Source organism: Protopterus annectens, chromosome 4.part0 (genome assembly GCF_019279795.1).
Source record: "Protopterus annectens isolate FY-2018-M chromosome 4.part0, PAN1.0, whole genome shotgun sequence".
Taxonomy (NCBI): domain Eukaryota; kingdom Metazoa; phylum Chordata; order Ceratodontiformes; family Protopteridae; genus Protopterus; species Protopterus annectens.
Genome location: NC_056733.1, coordinates 984,370,112 through 984,395,963, shown reverse-complemented (window position 1 = coordinate 984,395,963; position 25,852 = coordinate 984,370,112).

Sequence of the window (25,852 nt, the reverse complement as noted above, 5' to 3'; positions counted from 1 at the left end):
TAGTGCTAGGATATGGTATTAGATAGTGCTAGGATACGGCATTAGATAGTGCTAGGATGTACTATTAGAATTGCTAGGATATGGTATTAGATAGTGCTAGGATATGGTATCAGTGCTAGGATATGGTATTAGATAGTGCTAGGATATGGTATTAGATAGTGCTAGGATATGGTATTAGACAGTGCTAGGATATGGTATTAGATAGTGCTAGGTATGGTATTAGATAGTGCTAGGATATGGTATTAGATAGTGCTAGGATATGGTATTAGATAGTGCTAGGATATGGTATTAGATAGTGCTAGGATATGGTATTAGATAGTGCTAGGATATGGTATTAGACAGTGCTAGGATATGGTACTAGATAGTGCTAGGATATGGTATTAGATAGTGCTAGGATATGGTATTAGATAGTGCTAGGATATGGTATTAGATAGTGCTAGGATATGGTATTAGAGCTAGGATGTGGTATTAGATAGTGCTAGGATATGGTATTAGTGCTAGGATATGGTATTAGATAGTGCTAGGATATGGTATTAGATAGTGCTAGGATATGGTATTAGTGCTAGGATATGGTATTAGATAGTGCTAGGATATGGTATTAGATAGTGCTAGGATATGGTATTAGATAGTGCTAGGATATGGTATTAGATAGTGCTAGGATATGGTATTAGATAGTGCTAGGATATGGTATTAGATAGTGCTAGGATATGGTATTAGATAGTGCTAGGATATGGTATTAGATAGTGCTAGGATATGGTATTAGATAGTGCTAGGATATGGTATTAGTGCTAGGATATGGTATTAGATAGTGCTAGGATATGGTATTAGATAGTGCTAGGATATGGTATTAGATAGTGCTAGGATATGGTATTAGATAGTGCTAGGATATGGTATTAGATAGTGCTAGGATATAGTATTAGATAGTGCTAGGATATGGTATTAGATAGTGCTAGGATATGGTATTAGATAGTGCTAGGATATGGTATTAGATAGTGCTAGGATATGGTATTAGTGCTAGGATATGGTATTAGATAGTGCTAGGATATGGTATTAGATAGTGCTAGGATATGGTATTAGATAGTGCTAGGATATTGTATTACATAGTGCTAGGATATGGTATTAGATAGTTATAGGATATGGTATTAGATAGTGCTAGGATATGGTATTAGATAGTACTAGGATATGGTATTAGATAGTGCTAGGATATGGTATTAGATAGTGCTAGGATATGGTATTAGATAGTGCTAGGATATGGTATTAGATAGTGCTAGGATATGGCATTAGATGGTGTTAGATAGTGCTAGGATATGGTATTAGATAGTGCTAGCATACGGCATTAGATAATGCTAGGATGTACTATTAGAAGTGCTAGGATATGGTATTAGATAGTGCTAGGTAGTGCTATGATATGGTATTAAATAGTGCTAGGATATGGTATTAGAAGTGTTAGGATATGGTAATAGATAGTGCTGTGATATGGTATTAGATCGTGCTGGGATATGATATTAGTGCTGGGATATGGTATTAGATAGTGCTAGGATATGGTATTAGATAGTGCTAGGATATGGTATTAGATAGTGCTAGGATATGGTATTAGATAGTGCTAGGATATGGTATTAGTGCTAGGATATGGTATTAGATAGTGCTAGGATATGGCATTAGATAGTGCTAGGATATGGTATTAGATAGTGCTAGGATATGGTATTAGATAGTGCTAGGATATGGTATTAGTGCTAGGATATGGTATTAGATAGTGCTAGGATATGGTATTAGATAGTGCTAGGATATGGTATTAGATAGTGCTAGGATATGGGATTAGATGGTGCTAGGATATGGTATTAGATAGTACTAGGATAAGGTATTAGATAGTGCTAGGATATGGTATTAGATAGTGCTAGGATATGGTATTAGATAGTGCTAGGATATGGTATTAGTGCTAGGATATGGTATTAGATAGTGCTAGGATATGGTATTAGATAGTGCTAGGATATGGTATTAGATAGTGCTAGGTATGGTATTAGATAGTGCTAGGATATGGTATTAGATAGTGCTAGGATATGGTATTAGATAGTGCTAGGATATGGTATTAGTGCTAGGATATGGTATTAGATAGTGCTAGGATATGGTATTAGATAGTGCTAGGATATGGTATTAGATAGTGCTAGGATATGGTATTAGATAATGCTAGGGTATGGTATTAGATAGTGCTAGGATATGGTATTAGATAGTGCTAGGATATGGTATTAGATAGTGCTAGGATATGGTATTAGATAGTACTAGGATATGGTATTAGATAGTACTAGGATATGGTATTAGATAGTGCTAGGATATGGTATTAGATAGTGCTAGGATATGATATTAGATAGTTCTAGCATATGGTATTAGATGGTGCTAGGGTATAGTATTAGATAGGGCTAGGATGTGGTATTAGCTATGGCTGGGATGTGGTATTAGGTAGTGCTAGGGTATGGTATTATATAGTGCTAGGATATGGTATTAGATAGTGCTAGGATATGGTATTAGATAGTGCTAGGATATGGTATTAGATAGTGCTAGGATATGGTATTAGATAGTGCTAGGATATGGTATTAGATAGTGCTAGGATATGGTATTAGATAGTGCTAGGATATGGTATTAGATAGTGCTAGGATATGGTATTAGATAGTGCTAGGATATGGTATTAGATAATGCTGGGATATGGTATTAGATAGTGCTAGGATATGGTATTAGATAGTGCTAGGATATGGTATTAGTGCTAGGATATGGTATTAGATAGTGCTAGGATATGGTATTAGATAGTGCTAGGATATGGTATTAGATAGTGCTAGGATATGGTATTAGATAGTGCTAGGATATGGTATTAGATAGTGCTAGGATATGGTATTAGATAGTGCTAGGATATGGTATTAGTGCTAGGATATGGTATTAGATAGTGCTAGGATATGGTATTAGATAGTGCTAGGATATGGTATTAGATAGTGCTAGGATATGGTATTAGATAGTGCTAGGATATGGCATTAGATAGTGTTAGGATATGGTATTAGATAGTGCTAGGATAAGGTATTAGATAGTGCTAGGATATGGTAGTAAATAGTGCTAGGATATGGTATTAGATTGTGTTAGGTATGGCATTAGATAGTGCTAGGTATGGTATTAGATAGTGCTAGGTGTGGTGTTAAATAGTGCTACGATATGGTATTAGATAGTGCTAGGATATGGTATTAGATAGTGCTAGGTATGGTATTAGGTAGTGTCAGGATATGGTATTAGATAGTGGATATGGTATTAGATAGTGCTAGGGTATGATATTAGATAGTGCTAGGATAAGGTATTAGATAGTGCTAGGATATGGTATTAGATAGTGCTAGGATATGGTATTAGATAGTGCTAGGATATTTTATTAGACAGTGCCAGGATAAGGTATTAAATAGTGCTAGGATAAGGTATTAGTTAGAGCTAGGATATGGTATTTGCTAGTGTAAGGATATGATATTAGATAGTGCTAGGATATGGTATTAAATAGTGCTAGGATATGGTATTAGATAGTGCTAGGATATGGTATTAGATAGTGCTAGGATATGGTATTAGATAGTGCTAGGATATGGTATTAGATAGTGCTAGGATATGGTATTAGATAGTGCTAGGATATGGTATTAGATAGTGCTAGGATATGGTATTAGATAGTGCTAGGATATGGTATTAGATAGTGCTAGGATATGGTATTAGATAGTGCTAGGATATGGTATTAGATAGTGCTAGGATATGGTATTAGATAGTGCTAGGATATGGTATTAGATAGTGCTAGGATATGGTATTAGATAGTGCTAGGATATGGTATTAGATAGTGCTAGGATATGGTATTAGATAGTGCTAGGATATGGAATTAGATAGATAATGCTAGGATATGGTATTAGACAGTGCTCGGATATGGTATTAGATAGTGCTAGGATATAGTATTAGATTGTGCTAGGATATGGTATTAGATAGTGCTAGGATATGGTATTAGATAGTGCTAGGATGTGGTATTAGATAGTGCTAGCATATGGTATTAGATAGTGCTAGGATGTGGTATTAGATAGTGCTAGGATATGGTATTAGATAGTGCTAGGTATGGTATTAGATAGTGCTAGGATATGGAATTAGATAGTGCTAGGATATGGTATTAGATAGTGCTAGGATATGGTATTAGATAGTGCTAGAATATGGTATTAGATAGTGCTAGGATATGGTATTAGTGCTAGGATATGGTATTAGATAGTGCTAGGATATGGTATTAGATAGTGCTAGGATGTGGTATTAGATAGTGCTAGGATATGGTATTAGATAGTGCTAGGATATGGTATTAGATAGTGCTAGGATATGGTATTAGATAGTGCTAGGATATGGTATTAGTGCTAGGATATGGTATTAGATAGTGCTATGATATGGTATTAGATAGTGCTAGGATATGGTATTAGATAGTGCTAGGATATGGTATAAGATAGTGCTTGTATGTGGTATTAGATAGTGCTAGGATATGGGATTAGATAGTGCTAGGATATGGTATTAGATAGTGCTAGGATATGGTATTAGATAGTGCTAGGATATGGTATTAGATAGTGCTAGGATATGGTATTAGATAGTGCTAGGATATGGTATTAGTGCTAGGATATGGTATTAGATAGTGCTAGGATATGGTATTAGATAGTGCTAGGATATGGTATTAGATAGTGCTGGGATATGGTATTAGATAGTGCTAGGATATGGTATTAGTGCTAGGATATGGTATTAGATAGTGCTATGGTATTAGATAGTGCTAGGATATGGTATTAGATAGTGCTAGGATATGGTATTAGATAGTACTATGGTATGGTATTCGGTAGTGCTAGGATAAGGTATTAGTTAGTGCTAGGATATGGTATTAGATAGTATTAGGATATGGTATTAGATAGTCCTAGGATATGGTATTAGATAGTGCTAGTATATGGTATTAGATAGTGCTAGGATATGATATTAGATAGTGCTAGGATATGGTATTAGATAGTGCTAGGATATGGTATTAGATAGTGCTAGGATATGGTATTAGATAGTGCTAGGATATGGTATTAGTGCTAGGATATGGTATTAGATAGTGCTAGGATATGGTATTAGATAGTGCTAGGATATGGTATTAGATAGTGCTAGGATAAGGTATTAGATAGTGTTAGGAGAAGGTATTAGATAGTGCTAGGATATGATATTAGATAGTGTTAGGATATGGCATTAGATAGTGCTAGGTTATGGTATTAGTAAGTGCTAGGATATAATATTAGGTAGTGCTATGATATGGTATTAGATAGTGCTAGGATATGGTATTAGATAGTTCTTGGATATGGTATTAGATAGTGCTAGGATATGGTATTAGATAGTGCTAGGATATGGTATTAGATAGTGCTAGGATATGGTATTAGATAGTGCTAGGATATGGTATTAGTGCTAGGATATGATATTAGATAGTGCTAGGATATGGTATTAGATAGTGCTAGGATATGGTATTAGATAGTGCTAGGATATGGTATTAGTGCTAGGATATGGTATTAGATAGTGCTAGGATATGGTATTAGATAGTGCTAGGATATGGTATTAGATAGTGCTAGGATATGGTATTAGATAGTGCTAGGATATGGTATTAGTGCTAGGATATGGTATTAGATAGTGCTAGGATATGGTATTAGATAGTGCTAGGATATGGTATTAGATAGTGCTAGGATATGGTATTAGATAGTGCTAGGATAAGGTATTAGATAGTGCTAGGATATGGTATTAGATAGTGCTAGGATATGGTATTAGATAGTGCTAGGATATGGTATTAGTGCTAGGATATGGTATTAGATAGTGCTAGGATATGGTATTAGATAGTGCTAGGATATGATATTAGATAGTGCTAGGACAAGGTATTAGATAGTACTAGGATATGGTATTAGATAGTACTAGGAAATGGTATTAGATAGTGCTAGGATATGGTATTAGATAGTGCTAGGATATGGTATTAGATAGTGCTAGGATATGGTATTAGATAGTGCTAGGATATGGTATTAGATAGTGCTAGGATATGGTATTAGATAGTGCTAGGATATGGTATTAGATAGTGCTAGGACATGGAATTAGATAGTGCTAGGATATGGTATTAGAATTGCTAGGATATGGTATTAGATAGTGCTAGGATATGGAATCAGTGCTAGGATATGGTATTCAATAGTGCTAGGATATGGCATTAGATAGTGCTAGGATATGGTATTAGATAGTGCTAGGATGTGGCATTAGATAGTTCTGGGATATGGTGTTAGATAGTGCTAGGATATGGTATTAGATAGTGCTAGGATGTACTATTAGAATTGCTAGGATATGGTATTAGATAGTGCTAGGATATGGTATTAGAAAGTGGTAGAATGGGGTATTAGGTAGTGCTAGGATATGTTATTAGATAGTGCTAGGATATGGTATTAGATAGTGCTAGGATAAGATATTAGTGCTAGGGTATGGTATTATATTGGGCTAGGATATGGTATTAGATAATACTAGGGTATGGTATTAGATAGTGCTAGGATATGGTATTAGATAGTGCTAGGATATGGTATTAGTGCTAGGATATGGTATTAGATAGTGCTAGGATATGGTATCAGATAGTGCTAGGATGTGGTATTAGATAGTGCTAGGATATGGTATTAGATAGTGCTAGAATATGGTATTAGATAGTGCTAGGATATGGTATTAGATAGTGCTAGGATATGGTATTAGATAGTGCTAGGATATGGTATTAGATAGTGCTAGGATATGGTATTAGATAGTGCTAGGATATGGTACTAGATAGTGCTAGGATATGGTATTAGATAGTGCTAGGATATGGTATTAGATAGTGCTAGGATATGGTATTAGATAGTGCTAGGATATGGTATTAGTGCTAGGATATGGTATTAGATAGTGCTAGGATATGGTATTAGATAGTGCTAGGATATGGTATTAGATAGTGCTAGGATATGGTATTAGATAGTGCTAGGATATGGTATTAGATAGTGCTAGGATATGGTATTAGATAGTGCTAGGATATGATATTAGATAGTGCTAGGATATGGTATTAGATAGTGCTAGGATGTGGTATTAGATAGTGCTAGGATATGGTATTAGATAGTGCTAGGATATGGTATTAGTGCTAGGATATGGCATTAGATAGTGCTAGGATATGGTATTAGATAGTGCTAGGATATGGTATTAGATAGTGCTAGGATATGGTATTAGATAGTGCTAGGATATGGTATTAGTGCTAGGATATGGTATTAGATAGTGCTAGGATATGGTATTAGATAGTGCTAGGATATGGTATTAGATAGTGCTAGGATATGGTATTAGATAGTGCTAGGATATGATATTAGATAGTGCTAGGATATGGTATTAGATAGTGCTAGGATATGGTATTAGATAGTGCTAGGATATGGTATTAGATAGTGATGGGATATTGTATTGGATAGTGCTAGGATATGGTATTAGATAGTTATGGGATATGGTATTAGATAGTGCTAGGATGTGGTATTAGATAGTGCTAGGATATGGTATTAGATAGTGCTAGGATATGGTATTAGATAGTGCTAGGATATGGGATTAGATAGCGCTAGGATGTGGTATTAGATAGTGCTAGGATATGGTATTAGATAGTGCTAGGATGTGGTATTAGATAGTGCTAGGATATGGTATTAGATAGTGCTAGGATATGGTATTAGATAGTGCTAGGATATGGTGATAGTGCTAGGATATGGTATTAAATAGTGCTAGGATATGGTATTAGTTAGTGCTAGGATATGGTATTAGATAGTGCTAGGATATGGTATTAGATAGTGCTAGGATATGGTATTAGATAGTGCTAGGATATGGTATTAGATAGTGCTAGGATGTTGTATTAGTGCTAGGATATGGTATTAGATAGTGCTAGGATATGGTATTAGATAGTGCTAGGATATGGTATTAGTGCTAGGATATGGTATTAGATAGTGCTAGGATATGGTATTAGTGCTAGGATATGGTATTAGATAGTGCTAGGATATGGTATTAGATAGTGCTAGGATATGGTATTAGATAGTGCTAGGATATGGTATTAGATAGTGCTAGGATATGGTATTAGATAGTGCTAGGATATGGTATTAGATAGTGCTAGAATATGGTATTAGATAGTGCTAGGATATGGTATTAGATAGTGCTAGGATATGGTATTAGATAGTGCTAGGATATGGTATTAGATAGTGCTAGGTATGGTATTAGATAGTGCTAGCATATGGTATTAGATAGTGCTAGGCTATGGTATTAGGTAGTGCTAGGATATGGTATTAGATAGTGCTAGGTATGGTATTAGATAGTGCTAGACTATGGTATTAGATAGTGCTAGATATGGTATTAGATAGTGCTTGGATATGGTATTAGTGCTAGGATATGGTATTAGATAGTGCTAGGATATGGTATTAGATAGTGCTAGGATATGGTATTAGATAGTGCTAGGTATGGTATTAGATAGTGCTAGGATATGGTATTAGATAGTGCTAGGATATGGTATTAGATAGTGCTAGGATATGGTATTAGATAGTGCTAGGATATGGTATTAGATAGTGCTAGGATATGGTATTAGGTAGTGCTAGGATATGGTATTAGATAGTGCTAGGATATGGTATTAGATTGTGCAAGGATATGGTATTAGATAGTGCTAGGATATGATATTAGATTGTGCTATTATATGGTATTAGATAGTGCTAGGATATGGTATTAGATAGTGCTAGGATATGGTGCTAAATAGTGCTAGGATATGGCATTAGATAGTGCTAGGATATGGTATTAGATAGTGCTAGGATATGGTATTAGTGCTAGGATATGGTATTAGATAGTGCTAGGATATGGTATTAGATAGTGCTAGGATATGATATTAGATAGTGCTAGGATATGGGATTAGATAGTGCTAGGATGTGGTATTAGATAGTGCTAGGATGTGGTATTAGATAGAGCTAGAATATGGTATTAGAGCTTGGATGTGGTATTAGACAGTGTTAGGATATTGTATTAGACAGTGCTAGGATAGGGTACTAGATAGTGCTAGGATATGGTATTAGATAGTGCTAGGATATGGTATTAGCTAGTGCTAGGATATCTTATTAGATAGTGCTAGGATATGGTATTAGTGCTAAGATATGGTATTAAATAGTGCTAGGATATGGTATTAGTTAGTGCTAGGATATGGTATTAGATAGTGCTAGGATATGGTATTAGATAGTGCTAGGATATGGTATTAGATAGTGCTAGGATATGGTATTAGATAGTGCTAGGATATGGTATTAGATAGTGCTAGGATATGGTATTAGATAGTGCTAGGATATGGTATTAGATAGTGCTAGGATATGGTATTAGATAGTGCTAGGATATGGTATTAGATAGTGCTAGGATATGGTATTAGATAGTGCTAGGATATGGTATTAGATAGTGCTAGGATATGGTATTAGATAGTGCTAGGATATGCTATTAAATAGTGCTAGGATATGGTATAAAATAGTGCTAGGATGTGGTATTAGATAGTGCTAGGATATGCTATTAGATAATACTGGGATATGGTACTAGATAGTGCTAGGATATGGTATTAGCGCTAGGATATGGTATTAGATAGTGCTAGGATATGGTATTAGATAGTGCTAGGATATGGTATTAGATAGTGCTAGGATATGGTATTAGATAGTGCTAGGATATGGTATTAGTGCTAGGATATGGTATTAGATAGTGCTAGGATGTGGTATTAGATAGTGCTAGGATATGGCATTAGATAGTGCTAGGATATGGTATTAGATAGTGCTTGGATATGGGATTAGATAGTGCTAGGATATGGCATTAGATAGTGCTAAGATAATGGTATTAGATAGTGCTTGGATATGGGATTAGATAGTGCTAGGATAAGTAATTAGATATGCTATTGGTGCTAGGATATGATGTTAGATAGTGCTAAGATATGGTATTAGATAGTGCTAGGATATGGTATTAGATAGTGCTAGGATATGGTATTAGATAGTGCTAGGATATGGTATTAGATAGTGCTAGGATATGGTATTAGATAGTGCTAGGATATGGTATTAGATAGTGCTAGGATATGGTATTAGATAGTGCTAGGATATGGTATTAGATAGTGCTAGGATATGGTATTAGATAGTGCTAGGATATGGTATTAGATAGTGCTAGGATATGGTATTAGATAGTGTTAGAATGTAGTATTTGATAGTGCTCAGATATGGTATTAGATAGTGCTAGGATATGGTATTAGATAGTGCTGGGATATGGTATTAGATAGTGCTAGGATATGGTATTAGATAGTGCTAGGGTATGGTATTAGATATATGGTATTAGATAGTGCTAGGATATGGTATTAGATAGTGCTAGGATGTGGTATTAGATAGTGCTAGGATATGGTATTAGATAGTGCTAGGATGTGGTATTAGATAGTGCTAGGATATGGTATTAGATAGTGCTAGGATATGGTATTAGATAGTGCTAGGATATGGTATTAGATAGTACTCGGATATGGTATTAGATAGTGCTAGGAAATGGTATTAGATAGTACTAAGATATGGTTTTCGATAGTGCTAGGAAATGGTATTAGATAGTGCTAGGACATGGTATTAGATAGTGCTAGGATATGGTATTAGATAGTGCTAGGATATGGTATTAGATAGTGCTAGGATATGGTATTAGATAGTGCTAGGATATGGTATTAGATAGTGCTAGGATATGGTATTAGATAGTGCTAGGATATGGTATTAGATAGTGCTAGGATATGGTATTAGATATTGCTAGGATATGGTATTAGATAGTGCTAGGATATGGTATTAGATAGTGCTAGGATATGGTATTAGATAGTGCTAGGATATGGTATTAAATAGTGCTAGGATATGGTATTAGATAGTGCTAGGATATGGTATTAGATAGTGTTGGGATATGGTATTAGATAGTGCTAGGATATGGTATTAGATAGTGCTAGGATATGGTATTAGATAGTGCTAGGATATGGTATTAGATAGTGCTAGGATATGGTATTAGTGCTAGGATATGGCATTAGATAGTGCTAGGATATGGTATTAGATAGTGCTAGGATATGGTATTAGATAGTGCTAGGATATGGTATTAAATAGTGCTAGGATATGGTATTAGATAGTGCTAGGATATGGTATTAGATAGTGCTAGGATATGTTATTAGATAGTGCTAGGATATGGTATTAGATAGTGCTAGGATATGGTATTAGACAGTGATAGGATATGGTATTAGATAGTGCTAGGATATGGTATTAGATAGTGCTAGGATATGGTATTAGATAGTGCTAGGATATGGTATTAGATTGTGCTAGGTGTGATATTAAATAGTGCTAGGATATGGTATTAGATAGTGCTAGGATATTGTATTAGATAGTGCTAGGTATGGTATTAGATAGTGCTAGGATATGGTATTAGTGCTAGGATATGGTATTAGATAGTGCTAGGATATGGTATTAGATAGTGCTAGGATATGGTATTAGATAGTGCTAGGTATGGTATTAGATAGTGCTAGGATATGGTATTAGATAGTGCTAGGATATGGTATTAGATAGTGCTAGGATATGGTATTAGATAGTACTAGGATATGGTATTAGATAGTGCTAGGATGTGGTATTAGATAGTGCTAGGATATGGTATTAGATAGTGCTAGGATATGGTATTAGATAGTGCTAGGATATGGTATTAGTGCTAGGATATGGTATTAGATAGTGCTAGGATATGGTATTAGATAGTGCTAGGATATGGTATTAGATAGTGCTAGGATATGGTATTAGATAGTGCTAGGAAAAGATATTAGATAGTGCTAGGATATGGTATTAGATAGTGCTAGGATATGGTATTAGATAGTGCTAGGCTATGATATTGGATAGCGCTAGGATATGTTATTAGATACTGCTAGGATATGGTATTAGATAGTGCTAGAATACGGGATTAGATAGTGCTAGGACATGGTATTAGACAGTGCTAGATATGGTATTAGATAGTGCTAGGATATGGTATTAGACAGTGCTAGGCTATGGTATTAGGTAGTGCTAGGATATGGTATTAGATAGTGCTAGGATATGGTATTAGATAGTGCTATGATAAGGTATTAGATATTGCTAGGATATGGTATTAGATAATGCTAGGATATGCTATTAGTTAGTGCTAGGATATGGTATTAGATAGTGCTAGGATATGGTATTAGATAGTGCTAGGATATGGTATTAGATAGTGCTAGGATATGGTATTAGATAGTGCTAGGATATGGTATTAGATAGTGCTAGGATATGGTATTAGATAGTGCTAGGATATGGTATTAGATAGTGCTAGGATATGATATTAGATAGTGCTTGGATATGGTATTAGATAGTGCTAGGATATGGTATTAGATAGTGCTAGGATATGGTATTAGATAGTGCTAGGATATGATATTAGATAGTGCTAGGATATGGTATTAGATAGTGCTAGGATATGGTATTAGATAGTGCTAGGATATGGTATTAGATAGTGCTAGGATATGGTATTAGATAGTGCTAGGATATGGTATTAGATAGTGCTAGGATATGGTATTAGTGCTAGGATGTGGTATTAGATAGTGCTAGGATATGGTATTAGATAGTGCTAGGATATGGTATTAGATAGTGCTAGGATATGGTATTAGATAGTGCTAGGATATGGTATTAGATAGTGCTAGGATGTGGTATTAGATAGTGCTAGGATATGGTATTAGATAGTGCTAGGATATGGTATTAGATAGTGCTAGGATATGGTATTAGATAGTGCTAGGATATGGTATTAGATAGTGCTAGGATATGGTATTAGATAGTGCTAGGATATGGTATTAGATAGTGCTAGGATATGGTATTAGATAGTGCTAGGATATGGTATTAGATAGTGCTAGGATATGGTATTAGATAGTGCTAGGATATGGTATTAGATAGTGCTAGGATATGGTATTAGATAGTGCTAGGATATGGTATTAGATAGTGCTAGGATATGGTATTAGATAGTGCTAGGATATGGTATTAGATAGTGCTAGGATATGGTATTAGATAGTGCTAGGATATGGTATTAGATAGTGCTGGGATATGGTATTAGATAGTGCTAGGATATGGTATTAGATAGTGCTAGGATATGGCATTAGATAGTGCTAGGATATGGTATTAGATAGTGCTAGGATATGGTATTAGATAGTGCTAGGATATGGTATTAGATAGTGCTAGGATATGGTATTAGATAGTGCTAGGATATGGTATTAGATAGTGCTAGGATGTGATATTAGATAGTGCTAGGATATGGTATTAGATAGTGCTAGGATGGTGTATTCAATATTGCTAGGATATGGTGCTAGGTACCGCTAGGATATGGTATTAGATAGTGCTAGGATATGGTATTAGATAGTGCTAGATATGGTATTAGATAGTGCTAGGATATGGTATTAGATAGTGCTAGGATATGGTATTAGATAGTGCTAGGATATGGTATTAGATAGTGCTAGGATATGGTATTAGATAGTGCTAGGATATGGTATTAGATAGTGCTATGATGTGGTATTAGATAGTGCTAGGATGTGGTATTAAATAGTGTTAGGATGGTGTATTAGTGCCAGAATATGTTATTAGATAGTGCTAGGATATGGTATTAGATAGTGTTAGGATGTAGTATTAGATAGTGCTCAGATATTGTATTAGATAGTGCTAGGATATGGTATTAGATAGTGCTAGGATATGGTATTAGATAGTGCTAGGATGTGGTATTAGATAGTGCTAGGATATGGTATTAGATAGTGCTAGGATATGGTATTAGATAGTGCTAGGATATGGTATTAGATAGTGGAAGGATATGGTATTAGATAGTGCTAGGATATGGTATTAGATAGTGCTAGGATATGGTATTAGATAGTGCTAGAATATGGTATTAGATAGTGCTAGGATATGGTATTAGATAGTGCTAGGATATGGTATTAGATAGTGCTAGGATATGGTATTAGTGCTAGGATATGGTATTAGATAGTGCTAGGATATGGTATTAGATAGTGCTAGGATGTGGTATTAGATAGTGCTAGGATATGGTATTAGATAGTGCTAGGGTATAGTATTAGATAGTGCTAGGATATGGTATTAGATAGTGCTAGGATATGATATTAGATAGTACTAGGATATGGTATTAGATAGTGCTAGGATATGGTATTAGATAGTGCTAGGATATGGTATTAGATAGTGCTAGGATATGGTATTAGATAGTGCTAGGATATGGTATTAGATAGTGCTAGGATATGGTATTAGATAGTGCTAGGATATGGTATTAGTGCTAGGATATGGTATTAGATAGTGCTAGGATATGGTATTAGATAGTGCTAGGTATGGTATTAGATAGTGCTAGGATATGGTATTAGATAGTGCTAGGATATGGTATTAGATAGTGCTAGGATATGGTATTAGATAGTGCTAGGATATGGTATTAGTGCTAGGATATGGTATTAGATAGTGCTAGGATATGGTATTAGATAGTGCTAGGATATGGTATTAGATAGTGCTAGGATATGGGATTAGATAGTGCTAGGATGTGGTATTAGATAGTGCTAGGATATGGTATTAGATAGTGCTAGGATGTGGTATTAGATAGTGCTAGGATATGGTATTAGAGCTAGGATGTGGTATTAGACAGTGCTAGGATATGGTATTAGACAGTGCTAGGATAGGGTACTAGATAGTGCTAGGATATGGTATTAGATAGTGCTAGGATATGGTATTAGCTAGTGCTAGGATATCATATTAGATAGTGCTAGGATGTACTATTAGAAGTGCTATGATATCGTATTAGATAGTGCTAGGATATGGTATTAAATAGTGCTAGGATATGGTATTAGATAGTGCTAGGATATGGTATTAGATAGTGCTAGGATATGGTATTAGATAGTGCTAGGATATGGTATTAGATAGTGCTAGGATATGGTATTAGATAGTGCTAGGATATGGTATTAGATAGTGCTAGGATATGGTATTAGATAGTGCAAGGATATGGTATTAGATAACGCTAGGATATGCTATTAGATCATGCTATGATATGGTATTAGATAGTGCTAGGATAAGGTATTAGACAGTGCTAGGATATGGTATTAGATAGTGCTAGGAAAAGGTATTAGATAGTGCTATTTTATGGTATTAGATCATGCTAGGATATGGTATTATATAGTGCTAGGATATGGTATTAGATAATGTTAGGCTAAGGTATTAGATAGTACTAGGATATGGTATTAGATAGTACTAGGAAATGGTATTAGATAGTGCTAGGACATGGTATTAGATAGTGCTAGGATATGGTATTAGATAGTGCTAGGATGTGGTATTAGATAGTGCTAGGATATGGTATTAGATAGTGCTAGGATATGGTATTAGATAGTGCTAGGATATGGTATTAGATAGTGCTAGGATATGGTATTAGATAGTGCTAGGATGTGGTATTAGATAGTGCTAGGATATGGTATTAGTGCTAGGATATGGTATTAGTGCTAGGATATGGTATTAGATAGTGCTAGGATATGGTATTAGATAGTGCTAGGATATGGTATTAGATAGTGCTAGGATATGGTATTAGATAGTGCTAGGCTATGCTATTAGATAGTGCTAGGATATGGTATTAGATAGTGCTAGGATATGGTATTAGATAGTGCTAGGATATGGTATTAGATAGTGCTAGGATGTGGTATTAGATAGTGCTAGGATATGGTATTAGATAGTGCTAGGATATGGTATTAGATAGTGCTAGGATATGGTATTAGATAGTGCTAGGATATGGAATTAGATAGTGCAAGGATATGGTATTAGCTAGTGCAAGGATATGATATTAGATTGTGCTATTATATGGTATTAGATAGTGCTAGGATATGGTATTAGATAGTGCTAGGATGTGGTATTAGATTGTGCTAGGATATGGTATTAGTGCTAGGATATGGTATTAGTGCAAGGATATGGTATTAGATAGTGCTAGGATATGGTATTAGATAGTGCTAGAATGTGGTATTAGATAGTGCTAGGATATGGTATTAGATAGTGCTAGGATATGGTATTAGATAGTGCTAGGATGGTATTAGATAGTATAGTGCTAGATATGGTATTAGATAGTGCTAGGTGTGGTGTTAGATAGTGCTAGGATATGGTATTAGATAGTGCTAGGATATGGTATTAGATAGTGCTAGGATATGGTATTAGATAGTGCTAGGATGTGGTATTAGATAGTGCTAGGATATGGTATTAGATAGTGCTAGGATATGGTATTAGATAGTGCTAGGATATGGTATTAGATAGTGCTAGGATATGGTATTAGATAGTGCTAGGATATGGTATTAGATAGTGCTAGGATATGGTATTAGATAGTGCTAGGATATGGTATTAGTGCTAGGATATGGTATTAGATAGTGCTAGGATATGGTATTAGATAGTGCTAGGATATGCTATTAGATAGTGTGGGGATATGGTATTAGATAGTGCTAGGATATGGTATTAGATAGTGCTAGGATGTGGTATTAGATAGTGCTAGGATATGGTATTAGATAGTGCTAGGATATGGTATTAGATAGTGCTAGGTATGGTATTAGATAGTGCTAGGATATGGTATTAGATAGTGCTAGGATATGGTATTAGATAGTGCTAGGATATGGTATTAGTGCTAGGATATGGTATTAGATAGTGCTAGGATATGGTATTAGATAGTGCTAGGATATGGTATTAGATAGTGCTAGGATATGGTATTAGATAGTGCTAGGATATGGTATTAGATAGTGCTAGGATATGGTATTAGATAGTGCTAAGATATGGTATTAGATAGTGCTAGGATATGGTATTAGATAGTGCTAGGATATGGTATTAGTGCTAGGATATGGTATTAGATAGTGCTAGGATATGGTATTAGATAGTGCTAGGATATGGTATTAGATAGTGCTAGGATATGGTATTAGATAGTGCTAGGATATGGTATTAGTGCTAGGATATGGTATTAGATAGTGCTAGGTATGGTATTAGAAAGTGCTAGGATATGGTATTAGATAGTGCTTGGTATGGTATTAGATAGTTCCAGGATATGGTATTAGATAGTGCTAGTTGTGGTATTAGATAGTGCTAGGATATGGTATTAGATAGTGCTAGGATATGGTATTAGATAGTGCTAGGTATGGTATTAGATTGTGCTAGGTATGGTATTAGATAGGCTATAATATGGTATTAGACAGTGCTAGGTATCGTATTACATAGTGCTAGGATATGGTATTAGATAGTGTTTGGATATGGTATTAGATGGTGATAGGCATGGTATTAGATAGTTGTAGGATATGGTATTAGATAGTGTTAGGATATGGTATTAGATAGTGCTACACTATGCTATTAGGTAGTGCTAGGATATGGTATTACATAGTGCTAGGTATGGTATTAGATAGTGCTAGGTATGGTATTAGATAGTGCTAGGATATGGTATTAGATAGTGCTAGGATATGGTATTAGAAAGTGCTAGGATCTGGTGATGAATCTGTCCCTCCAGCACATCCTATTTATATCCGTGTTGAGGTTTAAGTCTCTTGTTATCGTGGCTCTGGTGGATTTGGATTTTTTGAGGTGGAGCATATCCATTAATTCCGGGTTGGACATGGCCTTGTATGTCAGGCACAGATCACCTCTGAGCAGACGGTATGCGACTGAATAGAGCTGGAGTTTCTTCAGTCGGGCATCGTATGACATATGTTTGAGCCCCTTTATCCTTTTGGTGAGGAACTTTTGGGGTCTTTCCAACTGCTGCAGGTGTCGGGTAAAGTACATTCCGAATGGGGCATTGTACTCAATCATTGGTCTGATAAGTGAAGAGTACAGGGGTACAATGACCTCTCCTGATCTGGATGTGAATCCCTTCATGATCAAGTGGGCAATGTAGAAGGTCTTCCTAACCACTTTGGCAATGTGAGTGTCAAAAGAGAGGTTACTGTCAACTTGGGTCCCCAGGTCCCTGATAACTTCTTCCGTGTTTAATGGATTACCACCTATGTGGTAATTAGGGGTTACCTTGTTTTTCCCAAAGGGTATGACTATACATTTTTTGGCATTTAGCTTAAGGTCATGGCTCTGGCACCAGTTATCCATTTCTATGAGACCTCTCTGGAGGATGTCTGTGTCTGATGGAGTGTCAATTATGGTGCCCAGTTTGCAGTCATCTGCAAATTTTGTCAGCCACAATCCCCTATGTTTGCCTGCACTTCAGAAAAATAAATGCCGAACAAGAGGGGGCCCAGGACTGAGCCCTGTGGGACACCGCTCGTGACCGGCTTAGAGTCTGACATGGTACCAGCAACTCTAACCCTGTGTGTTCTGTCCTTGAGCCAGTTTGCAACCCATCTTGTGACATATGGGTTTACATCTAAGCTGGTGAGCTTTTCTATGATGCCCGAGTGGGGTATTGTGTCGAACGCTTTTGCTAGGACAAGGTATTCTGTGTGAACTGCCTTACCCTCATCAATGGCCTTAGTGACTGTTTCAAAAAAGTCGACCAAGTTCAAGAGGCAGGATCTGCCCTTGACAAAACCAAATTGGGTAGGATCCAGTATCTGTAGGTCCCCAATGTCTTTATTTATGAGTTCCATTATGATCCTCTCCATAGCTTTGCAGACAAGGCTCGTCAAGCTTATGGGGCGGGAATTTCCAGGGTCCGTAGAAGCACTGCCTTTGTGGAGTGGGACCACAGTTGCCGTACGCCATTCTTTGGGTACGTATCCTGTAGTAAGGCTAAGATTAAACAGCAGCCTTATGTGTGGGTTTAGTTCCTCATTGAGTTTGTGTAGCACACAGCCGGGGACACTGTCTGGTCCCATTGATGCTGTGTTTTTTGCTTTAGAGAGAGCAGCTCTCACCTGGGCATCTGAGAGGTTTGGGAGGCTAGACTCTGGTGGGATAGATATTTCTCCTTTTGGGGGGAGGGAGGGGAGAAATTTGCACTGAACCTGTCCGCCAGTATGTTGGCAATGTCTGTGGGTTCAGTGATTTTTTTATCATTTTGGACTAATTCTGAGCATATCTGGGAGTTTCCACCCAGGTTTCTAACATAGCTAAAAAAGGCCTTATGATTGTCTTTTGTGTCATTAGCGATTTTTCTCTCAACTATTAGATAGTGCCAGGATATGGTATTAGATAGTGCTAGGATATGGTATTAGATAGTGGAAGGATATAGTATTAGATAGTGCTAGGATGTGGTATTAAATAGTGATAGGATATGTTATTAGATAGTGCCAGTTTATCGTATTAGATAGTGCTAGGATGTGGTATTAGATGGTGTCAGGATATACATTGGATAGTGCTAGGATGTGGTATTAGATAGTGACAGGATGTGGTATTAGATGGTGTCAGGATATGGTATTAGATTGTGCTATGATGTGGTATTAGATAGTGGCAGGATATGGTATTAGATAGTGCTAGGATGTGGTATTAGCTAATGCCAGGATATGGTATTAGATAGTGCTAGGATGTGGTATTAGCTAATGCCAGGTTATGGTATTAGATAGTGCTAGGATATGGTATTAGATAGTGCTCGGATATGGTATTAGATAATGCTAGGATATGGTATTAGATAGTGCCAGAATATGGTATTAGATTGTGCTAGGATGTGGTATTAGACAGTGCCAGGATTCGGTATTAGATAGTGCTTGGATGCGGTATTAGATAGTGTTAGGATGTGGTATTAGACAGTTCTAGGATGTGGTATTAGGTAATGCAACGATATGGTATTAGATAGTGCTTGGATGTGGTATTAGATAGTTCTAGGATGTGGAATTGGATAGTGTAAGGATATGGTATTACAAACTGCTGGGATGTGGTTTTAGACAGTGTCACTATATGGTGTTAGATAGTGTTAGGATATGGTATTAGATAGTGCTAGGATGTGGTATTAGATAGTGCCAGGATATGGTATTAGATAGTGCTAGGATGTGGTATTAGACAGTCCCGGATATGGTATTAGATAGTGCTAGGATGTGGTATTAGATAGTGCTAGGATGTGGTATTAGTGTTAGGATGCGGTATTAGATAGTTCTAGGATGTGGTATTAGGTAGTGCCTCGATATGGTAATAGATAGTGCTTGGATGTGGTATTAGATAGTTCTAAGATGTGGAATAAAATAGTGTAAGGGTATGGTATTACATACTGCTAGGATGTGGTATTAGATAGTGTCACTACATGGTATTAGATAGTGTTATGATATGGTATTAGATAGTGCTAGGATGTGGTATTAGATAGTGCCAGGTTATGGTATTAAATAGTGCTAGGATATGGTATTAGATAGTGCTCGGATATGGTATTAGATAATGCTAGGATATGGTATTAGATAGTGCTAGCATATGGTATTAGCGCTAGGATGTGGGATTAGCTAGTGCTAAGATATGGTAATAGTGCCAGGATATGGTATTAGATAGTGCTAGGATGTGGTATTAGACAGTGCTAGGATATGTTATTAGATAGTGCTATGATGTGGTATTAGATAGTGCTGGGATGTGGTATTAGATAATGGTAGGTTCTGGTATTAGTAGCAGGATGTGGTATTACATACTGTTAGCATGTGGTAATAGATAGTGCTAGGAGGTGGTATTCGATAGTTATAGAATATGGTATTACATTCTGCTAGGATGTGGTAATATATAGAGCTAGGAGGTGGTATTACATACTGTTAGGATATGGTATTACATACTGCTAGGATGTGGTATTAGATAGTGTCACTATATGGTGTTAGATAGTGCTAGTATTAGATAGTGCTAGGATTTGGTATTAGATAGTGCCAGGATATGGAATTAGATAGTGCTTGGATGTAGTATTAGATAGTGCTAGGTTCTGGTATTAGGTAGTGCTAGGATGTGATATTAGATAGTGTTAGTATGTGGTATTAGATAGTGCCAGGATATGATATTAAATAATACTAGGGTGGGGTATTAGATAGTTCTAGGATGTGATATTAGATAGTGCCAGGATATGGTATTAGATAGTGCTAGGATATGGTATTAGATAGTGGAAGGATATAGTATTAGATAGTGCTAGGATGTGGTATTAAATAGTGATAGGATATGTTATTAGATAGTACCAGTTTATCGTATTAGATAGTGCTAGGATGTGGTATTAGATGGTGTCAGTATATGCATTAGATAGTGCTAGGATGTGGTATTAGATAGTGACAGGATGTGGTATTAGATGGTGTCAGGATATGGTATTAGATTGTGCTATGATGTGGTATTACATAGTGGCAGGATATGGTATTAGATAGTGCTAGGATGTGGTATTAGCTAATGCCAGGATATGGTATTTGATAGTGCTAGGATATGGTATTAGATAGTGCTAGGATATGTTATTAGATAGTTCTAGGATGTGGTATTAGATAATTCTAGGATGTGGTATTAGATAGTGCCATGATATGGTATTAGATAGTGCTAGGATATGGTATTAGATAGTGCTAGGATATGGTATTAGATCGTTCTAGGATGTGGTATTAGATAGTGCCAGGATATGGTATTAGATAGTGCTTGGATGTAGTATTAGATAGTGCTAGGTTCTGGTATTAGGTAGTGCTAGGATATGGTATTAGATCATTCTAGGATGTGGTATTAGATAGTTCTAGGATGTGGTATTAGATAGTGCCAGGATATGGTATTAGATAGTGCGAGGATGTGTTATTAGATAGTGCTAGGATGTGGTATTAGATCATTCTAGGATGTGGTATTAAATAGTGCCATGATATGGTATTAGATAGTGCCATGATATGGTATTAGATAGTGCTAGGATATGGTATTAGATCGTTCTAGGATGTGGTATTAGATAGTTCTAGGATGTGGTATTAGATAGTGCTAGGATATGGTATTAGATAGTGCTTGGATATGGTATTAGATCGTTCTAGGATGTGGTATTAGATAGTTCTAGGATGTGGTATTAGATAGTGCTAGGATATGGTATTAGATAGTGCTTGGATGTAGTATTAGATAGTGCTAGGATATGTTATTAGATAGTGCTAGGATATGGTATTAGATCGTTCTAGGATGTGGTATTAGATAGTTCTAGGATGTGGTATTAGATAGTGCTAGGATGTGGTATTAGATAGTTCTAGGATGTAGTATTAGATAGTGCTAGGATATGTTATTAGATAGTGCTAGGATATGGTATTAGATCGTTCTAGGATGTGGTATTAGATAGTTCTAGGATGTGGTATTAGATAGTGCTAGGATATGGTATTAGATAGTGCTTGGATGTAGTATTAGATAGTGCTAGGATATGGTATTAGATCGTTCTAGGATGTGGTATTAGATAGTTCCAGGATATGATATTAGATAGTGCTAGGATGTGGTATTAGATAGTTCCAGGATATGATATTAGATAGTGCTAGGATGTGGTATTAGATAGTTCTAGGATGTGGTATTAGATAGTGTCAGGATGTGGTATTAGATAGTGCCAGGATATGGTATTAGATAGTGCCAGGATATGGTATTAGATAGTGCCAGGATGTGGTATTAGATAGTGCCAGGATATGGTATTAGATAGTGCCAGGATATGGTATTAGATAGTGCTAGGATGTGGTATTAGATAGTGCTAGGATATGGTATTAGATCGTTCTAGGATGTGGTATTAGATAGTGCTAGGATGTGTTATTAGAGAGGGAGGCCTCGGTGGTGCAGCAGTTAGCGTTATCGCCTCACAGCAATAGGTTCGCTGGTTCAATTCATGGCTGAGGTGCCTTCTGTGTGGTGTCTGCATGTCCTCTTTGTGGTCATGTGGGTTTCCTCCAGGTGCTTCCGTATCTCCCACATCCCAATGACATGCTGTAGGTTAATTGGATACTCTAAACTGGCCCTAGACATGAGTGTGTGCATGTGTGTGCTGTCCGTGGTAGGTTGGACACTGGGCTGGCAACTCAACAACGTAAAACTTCACTGTCACTCATGAGCAGACAGGTGATCCACTGTGGTTACCCCTAACCTGGAAAACGGCGAAAGAAGAAGAAGAAGATGATGAAGAAGAAGTTAGGATATGGTGTTAGATAGCGCCAGGATATGTTATTAGATAGTGTTAGGAATTAAATAGAGGAGGAATCATGGAGGAAGAGGTCGATTTAGATTCTTTTCACCACAATCTCTAGTACAGCACTAGCAACACTTTTACCCTACTACCTCACCTCAGGTCTAGCATAGAAAAAAGCACATTTGTCCCTTCTTTAATTGTGGACAAACTGGAAATTTTCATCAGAAAGTATTATGTCAAAAGACAAATTCTTTGAATGCCCAAATACTACAGCAAACAGAAAGACACCCTCAGACTTGCAGCACTGCTTGTCAGCCAGCAAAGTAGCAGCAAGACCATTAGGCCAGACATGGATAGGAACCATAGCTATTTCCTTTGGTTGCAGATGACCAAGAAGGACACTTAGTTTATATTACAGTATGTAGCTCTTCTATTTCCTTAAATACTGAACATCTCCCACTATCCACGAAATAGGATTGAGGTGTGGGAGTCTCTGAAGTCCATCTCAATAATTCAGAGACAAAGCCGATTACTATTCAAATTGGTCCACTAAAAGATCAACATGCTTTTATTTTAGGAAACAACCCCCCATTAAATGTTTTGCATAGCATGCTGTACATCACTTGCCATAGTTTTTCTTGATATTCCAATGAGCCCCTGCATTGGGTCTGTATTCAGCTCATGTTTATGCAGATGAAGGTACTCCTTCCACAGTACTGATAACATAACAAACCACATATGTCTCTCTTTTGGAGGACCTGGAGACCATCCCTCCAGAGCTTTGCTCTACCCATGATAATGAGGTAGGGGTCATAAAAGATGCTGAACCTGCAAAAGTATTTTTAAAACATTGTCAGGACCTGCCGATGGCAATTCAGTATCAATTTTAAAAAGAAGCAAAAAGAGAAATCTATGGTATCCTTTGAAGTCTCAGAAAACCCACTATGCAACCTATTTATTTATTTATTTAATTAATTTTACATTTGTTAACCGAGAAAGTCCGACTGGATACAGGTCCATTTTAAGTGGAGGCCCGGGTAGAAAAGCTCCAAATGTACAAAAACAAGTGTAAATACAGTGAAACTATTACAGTGAGTTATGATAAAACTGAGATCTGTTTAACGATATGTACACACAGGTACAGGTTTTTCTCACATACACGCAGCAAAGGTTGGAAGCAAACAGCTTAGAAAGAAATAGTTAAGGATTTCATCTGAAAAAGGAAAACACATATATTATGGTTATCATAAATGGTGCAGTTTTAACTTTAAATCTTTCCAGTAGGTGGGTGGTACACAGAATTTTAAACAGTTTAGAGTCAGCCTTTTATTCTTGTAATGAGGTTGTCATTTATGAATTATATTTGAGTGGGGGTTAGTTAGGGTTTGTACAGTGACGAAGCCACTGCTTTTTTAGGCATTTTCTAAGGGATTTTTTTGAATTGGGATAAGGAGGGGTCAGTGGTGAGTTCAGCAGGAAGTAGGTTCCAGTTTTTACCAGCAGAGTTGGAGAACAGTGATTCACCAGCTGACATGTTGGTTTTAACCGCTTGCACTAGCAATTTTTTGGAAGAGCGAAGGGATTTTAGGTTACTGTAGGGTAATAATATTTTTCAGTGTGGGTGTACTGTCTGGTTGGTAGAGGATTTTGTGAACAACTATTAGTTGGTTATATTGCAGTTGATAGGGTAGTTCAAGCCAGGCTAATGATTGAAGGTTAAGTCAGTGATGGGTTCTATATGCTGATCCTGTGGCAAATCTGGCAAAGTTATTGTAGCACATAGTACATTTATTGAAGTTTGATTTGCATAGGTTTACAAAGATGGGTGAGGGATAAAGAAGGGTCGATAGCAGATGTGTATGGGCAATAAATGTTCTAGCAGATGGGGATAGGAATGAATTAATCCTGTATAAAGAGCCTAATTTTTTATTAACTCTTTTAATAGTTTTGTCTATGTGAGCATCAAACTTGAGATTGTTGTTGATAATCTCTCCCAGTAGTTTAGTACTAGGTTCTGGGGAAATTATGGTACCATTGTTAGATATTATGGTATTAGATAGTGTCAGGATATCATATTAGATAGTGCTAGGATTTGGTATTAGATAGTGCTAGGCTATGTTATTAGATAGTGCCAGGATATCGTATTAGATAGTGCTAGGATGCATTATTATATAGTGCTAGGATGTGGTATTAGATAGTGCTAGGATGTGGTATTAGCTAGTGCTAGGTTGTGGTATTAAATAGTGCTAGGATGCGGTATTAGATAGTGCCAGGATATGGTATTAGATAGGGATAGGATGTGGTATTAGATAGTGCTAGGATTTGGTATTAGATAGTTCTAGGTAGATGGTGTTAGGATATGGTATTACATACTTCTAGTATGTGCTATTAGATAGTGCTAGGGTGTGGTATTAGATAGTGCCAGGATATGGTATTAGATAGTGCTAGTATGTGGCATTACATAGTGTTAAGATGTGGTATTAGATAGTGCTAGAATGTGGTATTAGATAGTGCCAGGATATGGTATTAGATAGTGCTAGGAAGTGGTATTAGATAGTGCCAGGATATGGTATTAGATAGTGCTAGGATGTGGTATTAGATAGTGCTAGGATGTGGTATTAGATAGTGTTAGGATGTGGTATTAGATAGTGCCAGGATATGGTATTAGATAGTGCTAGGATGTGGTATTAGATAGTGCTAGAATGTGGTATTAGATAGTGCCAGGATATGGTATTAGATAGTGCTAGGAAGTGGTTATTAGATAGTGCCAGGATATGGTATT